This window comes from Panthera leo, chromosome A2 (genome assembly GCF_018350215.1).
Source record: "Panthera leo isolate Ple1 chromosome A2, P.leo_Ple1_pat1.1, whole genome shotgun sequence".
NCBI lineage: Eukaryota > Metazoa > Chordata > Mammalia > Carnivora > Felidae > Panthera > Panthera leo.
In genome coordinates, this window is record NC_056680.1 from 150,513,354 (window position 1) to 150,523,335 (window position 9,982).

Here is a 9,982-nt window from a genome sequence, read left to right on the forward strand (position 1 = left end):
AGTCTCTTACTCCTTCACCCATTAAAATGCCTGGGACTGCAGAGGAAATGGTTTCCATCAGCCATCTGACCAAAGAGTGACAGATCCTCACGTAAGTCCCCAACAATCTTCATTCAAACCATAGAATAGGACTCCTCTGTGAAAATTTCATCAAACTGTTTGTTGCTAATTCATACCTCTTTTCCTAGATCTCAGTTGAGGTATGTACATTCAGACATGTCTGTAAGGAAGCAGAATAACGACTGAATCTCAAAAGGGGCTCTGAATTCCATCATATGGATAAGATTTGCTGGCTTTCCCCCAGAGACCCAGGCTCTTATGCATATCTTATGGAGGCAGAAGGTAAAGTTGAAAACACATCATAACTCTTGTTCATCAAGGCATAAAAATTTTAATCACTAGTAAATATGGTTAATTTACGATCTTAAGCTTTGACCAGCAATGTTAGCTACTCCTTTCTTAGGAAGAAATTAGGAAGTTGTGAGAAGAGACGTGCTGGAAATGTGGTTGGAAAGTTACTATAGGAAAGGCAGATTTTTTTTTTTAAAAAATGCTCCTTTATTTATTTTGAGAGGAGGGTGGTGGGAGGGAGAGGCAGAGAAAGAGAAAGAATTCCAAGCAGGCTCCTTGCTGTCAGGGAGGAGCCCCATATGGGGCTTGAACTCACAAACTATGAGATCATGATCTGAGCCAAAATCAAGAGTTGGATGCTTACCTGACTGAGCCACCCAGGAACTCCAGGAAAGGCAGATTTTTTAAGAGGAGGATAATTCCACCTCCCTCAAATCTCTTTCTAATTGATTGACATTTCTCTACTCTTCCTTCCTCTGAAGGGATTCAGGCCATCATGTTTCCTCATCTGGATCATACCAACAGAACTCTCCTCTCCCTGATTCCAGCTACTTTCTTCTTCAGTCTGTGTTCTGTATTACAATTCAAGTGATATTTTTCTAAAAATACAAATCCAAACTTTCAGTGTTTGGTGTCTGCAGTGTCTGCTTCTTCCTCTACTTCCTTGGAAGCACCCATCTTGCACCACGGAGCTCACTGTTTATTACAACCACACTAAACTTCTAATTATTAAAAAACACCACCCTCCCTCTTGGCAAATTGCATTTACCATTCCACTTTCTGGAATAATCCCCCCCTCTTTTCATTGACTAGCTAATGTCTACTAATTCTTCTGGTTTCAAATTTAAATGTCCTTCCTTCCTGAAAACTTCGGTTAACTGCTCTACACAGAAATTATGACAAAAATGACCCCGGTACTTCCCACATGGGGAAGGTTTTCTTTCTCCTACACTGACTGCTGTCCTGTGAAGACCTAGCGGTCGATGACATAGGCAAGGGGTACCCTAGAAGTTCGGGAGAAACTGGGGTTCATCTTTCCCATTATAATATAGCAATAGGATCACAGATGACACCTGAGAGTATTGATCTGTTGAGATAAAGGTCATGAAGGTCCATTTCAATTTGGTAAATGTAAACCTTGGCCTAAGGGAGTTCACAGAAGGACCTTGCCCATGGTTCCACACTGGGTATTATGGCAAAGGTCTTGTAATAATAAACAACAGACATTCTTCTAGTCTCAAAAATTCTTCAGTCCCCTCAACCTAATCCTTTCTCCTCAACTACATTAACTTATGGCTCCGTAATTTCTCTGTCAGCTGCTTTCTTCCTTTGATTCACAAATACACTCAAAGCATTTTCTCTAAATCATTATTGTTCAAGTTACTGCCTGTCCTGGCTGTCTCCTTCCTCTTGTCAGCACATCCCCCATAGAGTAAACCAGACCAATCACCCTCAGTCACTCATACCATACTTCAGGCTCACTGGAAGTTCTTCAGTCACTCCAGGTTCACTCAGTTTGCAGTCAAGGATGATTGGACCCCACCTTAGCTTGTGATTCAGACTGACTCTCAATGCTCAGGAAACTTCGTGTTGGTGACATGCTCCCAGCCACTGCCTTACATGATCTTTCCTTACTAAATAATTAAGTTAATATCTTTCTCCTTGAAATTATTTTTTTTAACTCCTAAGATCAGTCCTGTTTTGATTCTGCTTCCTTTTAAGTCATATCTTCTGGGAAAGTAAAGTTCTACTGTTTGAAAAACAAACTACATTTTCTAATTTTTTTCATTGTTTCTTAAGTACGTTCTTAAAATAGCCTCCCAACTGTATTTCCAGCCACAATTCAGTTAATATTTTTAATGCTTACTATATGGTGAGCATTGGGCTAGAATTAATACCAAGGTGAATTAGATACAGTCCCTGATCGGTGGAAATCCCCTTAGAGGATCTGATTCAGTAGGTCTGAAATGAGATATGAGAATCTGTCTTTTGACAGGTGACTGGATTCATTCAAGAAACACTGGTCTGGAATAGTAGTTCTCAGACTTCAGTGTCCCTATGTATCTTTAGGGTCTTGTGTTAAAATAGCAGGGTTCTGGGCTCTGTCGGACCATAGTCAGATTTAGTAGGATTCAGATTGAGCTCAGACTTTGAAATTTTTAACAAGACCTCCAAGTAATTCCTACACAAGGAGTATGAAGACAGTTGTATAAGAAACTAATGAAACAACAGGCAGTTGTGAGGATAGATAAATATTTCTGTTCCTTTGGTTCTGTAAGATTCTCTGCCTTTCGCCTCCTGGAAGCTTTTCAGTGAGCTCTTGCAGCAGGACTGAGTTAGTTAATGAGAGCTCATAGCCCTTAGCTGATACCAAGAGCATTAGTATGCAGATTTATCTAACTAAACTCAGGTTTGAAAAGGTCTTATTCCTAGCCAGGAAGCTCCTACTGTTACATAGTCAAGGAGGGACAACCTCCCCGCTGTCTCTAGGACCACTCTCCAGTGAATCCAGCTGTGCCCGGCTTAAGTACTTGCCTCTGTGAGTTAGTGCAGGCTTCGAGGATTTCATATGCTTGGCTCCTTACCTGTCTGTAAATTTCTCTAATAAACCTTACCAAGTATTTGGATAGGAGTGTTCCTGTGCCCCTAGCATGGCCATTGCTAACCACAGTGGACAGACCACATTTATAACCATATGGCTTTAACAAATGGATGAAAGAACTCTAATAGGCCATCTTGATTGTAGAACATCCTCCCAGTGATGACTGCAGATCACCATTGACAAAGCGAGCATATTGGCTGGAAGTCCCAATAGCCTCGGAGTGATCAGATCATTGATCGGACTAAAATGCCTCATACCTGGGGAGTTGTGGTATTCATGAACCATCACGTCTACTGATTGTCCACACTGCTAAAGCCCACAAGTAAAAGGATCATTTGGAAATTCCAGAAAAAAAGATTAACCTCAGGGTTACTCAAAAGGTAAAGAGGAACACAAACAAAGAACTAAGTATGGCTGCTAGTAGAAGGGGAAACAGGCTTGTCTTAACAGAGCCTGGGAAGATCCAGCAGGAGAGTATGCACACAGGGTCAGCACGCCATTGCCAAAGAAATGTCTTCTGTGGAAGCTGCTCCCATAGGTAGAGAAAGTAGATGGGAACACAGAGAAGATAAGATTATGACCTCTTTATCGACCAAAAACAGACATAAGACGCAGCAAGAATCAGAGTAGAGCCAGGGCCAGGTTCTCGCCCTAGGCTCCGTTTCCCATTTCCCATTCCCCACCGCAGGCAGAAGCCTTATACAAGGCTTTCTATATTGGTGCTTTTAAAGCTGTTGCTGGTTGTTTTATCTAGACTGCCTTGCTGGTATTTTGTTAGACTGTATAATTGATTTGGACTTTCTGAGCTCCTTAAATCCAGCACTTGTGAGAGGACAGGGTGGTTGGATGCAATCATTATGACCCCTGCTGATGGATTCTATTACTGTACATTTGGCCAGGGGCATTGCTGAGAAATGACTATAATCCTAAAACTTGCCACCGTCATGTGATTGAAACAATACTGCTTTCCAGGGGTAGACAAATGAATTAGCCTCTACACAAAAGACTTAATGCAGGCAGGGATGTTATATAATACTATTTCTCAGTTTCACAACCTTATCTGACTAGTGGAAAGAAAAAGTCGCTAGTACTTAGTATTTCGCTGTGGATTGTCAGGTCTGTGCAGGGAAGTGTCCACTGTTGTTCCTACAGTGACGTGTATCATGATAGTGACTAAACAGATCATGTCTATTACAGGCATATTTGGTTTGCAGCCTTGGTCCGTCTCTTTTTTTCTTCTTTTTTTCTTTTTTCTTAAAGTTTATTTACTTAGAGAGAGAGAGAGAGAGAGAGAGAGAGAATGAGAATGAGTGGGGTAGGGGCAGAAAGAGAGGGAGAGAGAATCCCAGGCAAGCTCTGCACTGTGAGTGCAGAGCCCATCACAGGGCTTGATTTCATGAATCACAAGATCATGACCTGAGCCAAAATCAAGAGTTGGATGCTTAACCGACTAAGCCACCCAGGTGCCCCGCCCCCCCCCCCCCCCCCCGCCCGCCACTGATCAGTCCAGCTCTTTTTCTGTAGTTCCACACAGAGAAAAGTGGGCTAAGTTTCCTTTCTTTTGTATATTTAGTGTACAATGACTGCCCAGAACTCCACAGCTAGTGATATGTCATCAGGGGGTTGGGGAAACACTAGCATACTGTGAATTGCTTGGTAGAATCCAAACATTCCATTATATTGCTTTTATAAAACAACTCTTAGTTCAAAATTTTTAAGCATATACAAAAGAGGAAGATAATATATTAACCACCGTATCAATATTCTATAATATCAACACATATATTCTTATATAAACATTTATCAACATTCCAGTGTTCTTGTTTAATTTATCCTGCCATGTTTTTTTTTTTCCTTGACAATATTTTAAGCAAATTTCAGATGAATATTCATAGTATTTTTGGAGTGGTCCCACCAAGGAAACTGCTTGCATTTGCATGCTGTTCAAACACAGTCAACTAAAGATAGATGGATCTCTTAGAAACCCAAAAATTCATGGTCCTTTTGGGAATATGTGGTTCCCGGCCCCAAATGATATCCCCAGCCTACAAGAGCAAATTACTCGTCTCGTAGCCACCATCTAAACCGAAGTGACTCAGTGCCTGATTGGCCTTCTTAGGGACTGGTGGCAGTGTATGCCATGCTTGAGAGTTTTGCTATAACCAAGTCACCATACAAATGACCAGGGTTAGATGGGAGCCCCGTAGCAAGAACTCGGAAGTAGTGTACCCATCAGTAAAATAAGCCATGTCTTTTACCTCCGCTGTACCTTTCAACATACATGTTGTAATCATAGTCTGAGAATAGTCTTTTTAAAAATTTTGTAAGGTTATTTATTTGAGAGAGAGACAGAGAGTGCAAGTGGGAGAGGGGCAGAGAGAGAGGGAGAGACAGAATTCCAGGCAGGCTCCGCACTGTCAGTCACAATGTCACAATGTCATGGACTGTGAGATCATGACCTAAGCTGAAACCAAGAGTCAGATGCTCAAATGACTGAACCACCCAGTGTCTCTTTGATGGAAACTCCTTGACTTAACATTCCCATCCTTCCGTGGACCATCTCTGAACCTAAGTCCATAAGTTGCAAGCTCATAGAGGCTTTATATGAAAATGGATGTCTTGGGGCACCTGGGTAGCTCAGTGGTTGAGCAACCGACCCTTGATTTTGGCTCGGGACATGATCTCATGGTGCATGAGTTTGAACCCCACATCGGGCTCTGTGCTGACAGGGCAGAGCCTACTTGGGATTCTTTCTTTCTCCCTCTCTCTCTCTCTGTTCCTACCCCTCTTGTGCTCTTTCTTTCTCAAAATAAATAAGCTTAAAAATTAAAAAAAAAATGGTGACTATTAAGGACAAAGTTTGGTCCGACTTCTCTTTTATTTGTCATTATTATGGTAATATAAAGACTTGTCTGTTCTCATAGCTGTAGGGGTAAATTTGTACGTGAATGTGACTGTGGAGATGAGTGAGAAAAATCCTGGACTTGATATATACAGTTCTCCAGAGTTGGATTCTAATTTCTCTTCTCAGTCTTATCCCTTGAGCTTCTTTTACTCACTATCTCCGAAAGCCCCTGTGAAATGTTTGCTTTTCCTTACACTAATTCCTCTACATGCAGTACCTCCCTCACTCCGTTTCTGCACATCCAAATCTGGTTAATTCTAGGACCAGGTGAAATGTTACTCATACTTTCTTTCCTGACCTCTTATATAACTTTGCTTTCGTTTCTTCTATGACACATTTTTCGTTGTGTTACATATATAGCCATTTATACTCAGGACGCACTTAACATCCTGTATCAAGAATTGAGTTGTATGAGGTTGCTTTCTGGGAAAGAAGCATCAACAAGAAAACCCCTGCCTCCGGGGAGACCATGCTTTAACAAGGTGGCCGGACACTTGACTGTTGCTGTAGAGCATGGCAAGGGCTCTGACAGGAATATGTGAAGGGCACTGTGAGAGAGCAGGAGGAGGGTAGCTTCCACTGTTGACCTTAGCATGAAAGATCCCGGAAAGAAGCGATGCCCAAACACACACTGGAAGGATGGCAGCTGTTCCCACATAGAGGAGGATATGCCAAGCCAAGCGTATTACAATTCTTCTGTTGACAAAGTGAGAGCTCCTTGAAGGCAAGAATGGTTCCATCTGTAAGGTCTCAGAGCACTTCTTTGCTTGGAATAAAGGACAGGTTTAATAAATATGTATTGTCTGAAGGAGAAGTTTAGGGTAAGTGTGGTCTAAGAGTTTATGGGATTTGGGCAACAAAATGATAGGAGGGTACCAGTGAATACTTTACACTGTTGCCTTCATTAGTCCTGCCATTATGAAAATTGGGGTTAAAAACCTGGGACTATGGCACATCTCTTGTGTTTGCATTTAGCATCTCTGAAGGCTTACACTATATCCATCACCATTAAGAGGCCTATTCTTTTATGCAGAGTGGATACTACTGATCTATGACCTATAGTTTGCACATGATGATAATGAGGTTTCTGAGCCTCCCACAGTCCTCATTTTCTCCGTTTAGTCAAAAGGTGCACATTTACAAGGCCATCAGCTGGGTCAAGAGTGCCACCTTGATTGAGGGAGAACTTTCACCTCATTAGCACCAACTTCTCACCAGCTAAACTAATCTTCTCAGAAGAAATAATCGGAATAGGTTATAAAAATCGTGGTTTTCAAACACACACACACACACACACACACACACACACACACACACAAACAGGTCGTAGAACACAGGAAGCTAGAGTTAAAGACTTAGCCCTGTATTTCTGCTTTATACTAGTCAATGTCATTCCTTCCTTCTCACCCAAGTTTCCAAAAAGTTGTCTGTGCTAGTAGTTTTCGTTTTGCCCTGGTGGCTCACATCCAAATCAATCTTGATACACACTTCGATCTGAACCTCCTTACTAAGAGTGCTTTCCCTAGTGTCGTCTGGTACCATTTATCAAGAATGAATTGACTTCGCTGTAGTACCTGGTCCCTTTGACTACTCCCTGTACTTAAAACTGAGTCCTTCACTGGTTTTCCAGTTGGGATTTTTTTGTTTGTTTGTTTGTTTTCTTTTTGGTTTTTACCAAAATCTGTCTCCTTCTCAGGTTTGTTTTCATGTTATTCTTCTCCAGAGATTTATCTTCAGATATTTCTTGTTCTCACTTTTAATACTCTGTCTGATGAATGTAATCTTCTTTCCTCACTTATGTTCACATAAAATATAGTTTTAGTCTGGCTTCTGGCCTCTAGATTCTTATATCTAGCTCTACTTGAATGTCCCTTGGAACATGCAAATACAGCATATCCAAAACTGAACTCCATCGATATTTTCCCTTTAGTATCCGCCATGTGGCTCAAGTCTGAAAGTCTGGAGTTGTCCTGAGTTCTGAATTCACCTTTATGTCTTCTGTGCCCTACTGTTACTCAGCATCCCCACTGTCCTTAGTGGAGACCGTGAACTGCTTTCCGCCTCTTAATTCACCTGCCTCCAGTCTTTCCCCACCTCCAAATTCTTCTCCCAACTGTCACTAGAGTGTTTTTTTAAACAAATCTAAGAATGTTATGTACCTATTAAAATATCTTCATGGCTTCCCATTGTGCTAGACTACCTTTCAACCTCCTCAGCTTTCTATAAAGATCTTCCATAATCTGGCTGCACATATCCATAATCTCCTTAGTTGCCATTTCAGTCTCGTATAGCCACTCATGGATCCTGTGGTTCTCTGATTGTGCAGAAAACTGTTTCTCATTATGTACTGATGCTGCTAGACTGATTGTCCTGTGCAGTCCTTCACCTAACTAACCTCATTGGTCCTTAAAATTTTAATCATCTCCCTTTTGATGGCCCTTCCTGAGACACACACACACACACACACACACACACACACACACACACACACACCTAAACTGGATTAGCTGCCTTTTTAAAAATGTATTTTCATTAGCATTCTGTACTTTGTAGCTAACAACAATGCTGTATTTTCTTAATTGTCTGTCTCCTCACTATTCTGTTTCTCCTTAATACTGACATTATGCCTTAGTTTTCTTTTTCCTCTAGTGCTCAGAATTATATATAAACAAAATAACTACTTGTAGTCTTCTGAGTGAATGGATTTATGGTTTATCACCAGCTATACACTTGCTAAAATGTGACAAAATCACTAACTCTCTGTATTGGGGGTTCTCCATTTATCAGATAAGAATTCTAGCAATATCTACCTCATAAGACGGTGAGGATTCATGAAATGTTACACATGAGTAGATGTTTTAAAACTATAATGCACTTTAAAAAAGAATTCATATCAGAGCTCAGTCCTTGGTTATAGTCCTTAGTCAATACAAGTGTGTTTACATTTCTCACATATGTTTGGATTTCATAAAATTTTCATGTCTTAGAAGAAAATAGATCCAGCTAATCACTTTCACAGTCAGAGAATATGAATAAAAACAGAAGGCACTTAGCTGAACCATTACATTTGAAAATGGAAATGAAAACAAAAGCATGATAAATTAATTTGCTGGTATAATACACAAATATGGGTTTTAGCATATGTATATGATCTATCAGACATGTACATACACAACACACACACACACACACACACACACACACACACACACACACACACACATATATATATGATTTGGATGTCATTCTTTTGCAAATAAGTTGTGAAAATAACAGCCCGAAAGAACAGCTTTATATAGCGTCTTCCCTTACAGTCGTCTGTTTTTCTTCAGACTACACAGCTCTTAAAGTGGGAAATAAGGCAAATACACTGCATTTGAAAGCTTTCTCTGCAGGATGACTCAGTCTTCTGGCTATATTGTTCCTTCCGTTTCTTTTCCTTATAGAGCCACTAGGAGGTCAGCTTAAAGTTTTTAAAAAGTCAGTGTGCTCACCTCTCCATTTACTGCTTAAAATAAATGACAAAAGAGTTAAATGGTCATCCTCCAAGTGCTGTTCCATTCAGAAAACGACCAAGCAAAACACACTGTCACCTTTCACACCATATTATCGTACAGCCGGTAGCTTCAAGGTAAAATCTACTTTCTTTATTGATTAAAGCAGGTTCCTGTTTCTCTGCAGTCAGAGTCAGGGAATTGAAGTGGGAGCATTAGGTTCTTCTCTACCTCCTGTGTCACAGGGTATTCACTCAGGTCCGCTGGACTGAAGAAGCTTTAGAAGTCTCATTTTCAAGGGTCAGTCAACTCTGGGGTCCCTGGAGGATTCAGGAAAGAACTGTCTTTGACCTACAGTATGTTTTTTTTTTTTTTATTCTTATTCTGGAGAAATGGGAAAAAAAAAACTTTTACAGCAACATGTTGAATGACAATTCTGGAGTATGGCAAGTTAGATTTCATGAAAGTCTAAGGAGGATGGAGAGGAGGAACAAGTTTTCCTTCACTTTCTTAGGCTCTGGATCTGAAATCCATAAATTAAACTGACAGAAGATTGACAGGAGAAACAGTTTATTATGTATGCATATGGGGGCCTTCACAGAAAAACAGGGAAAATCCAAAAAACCGGTC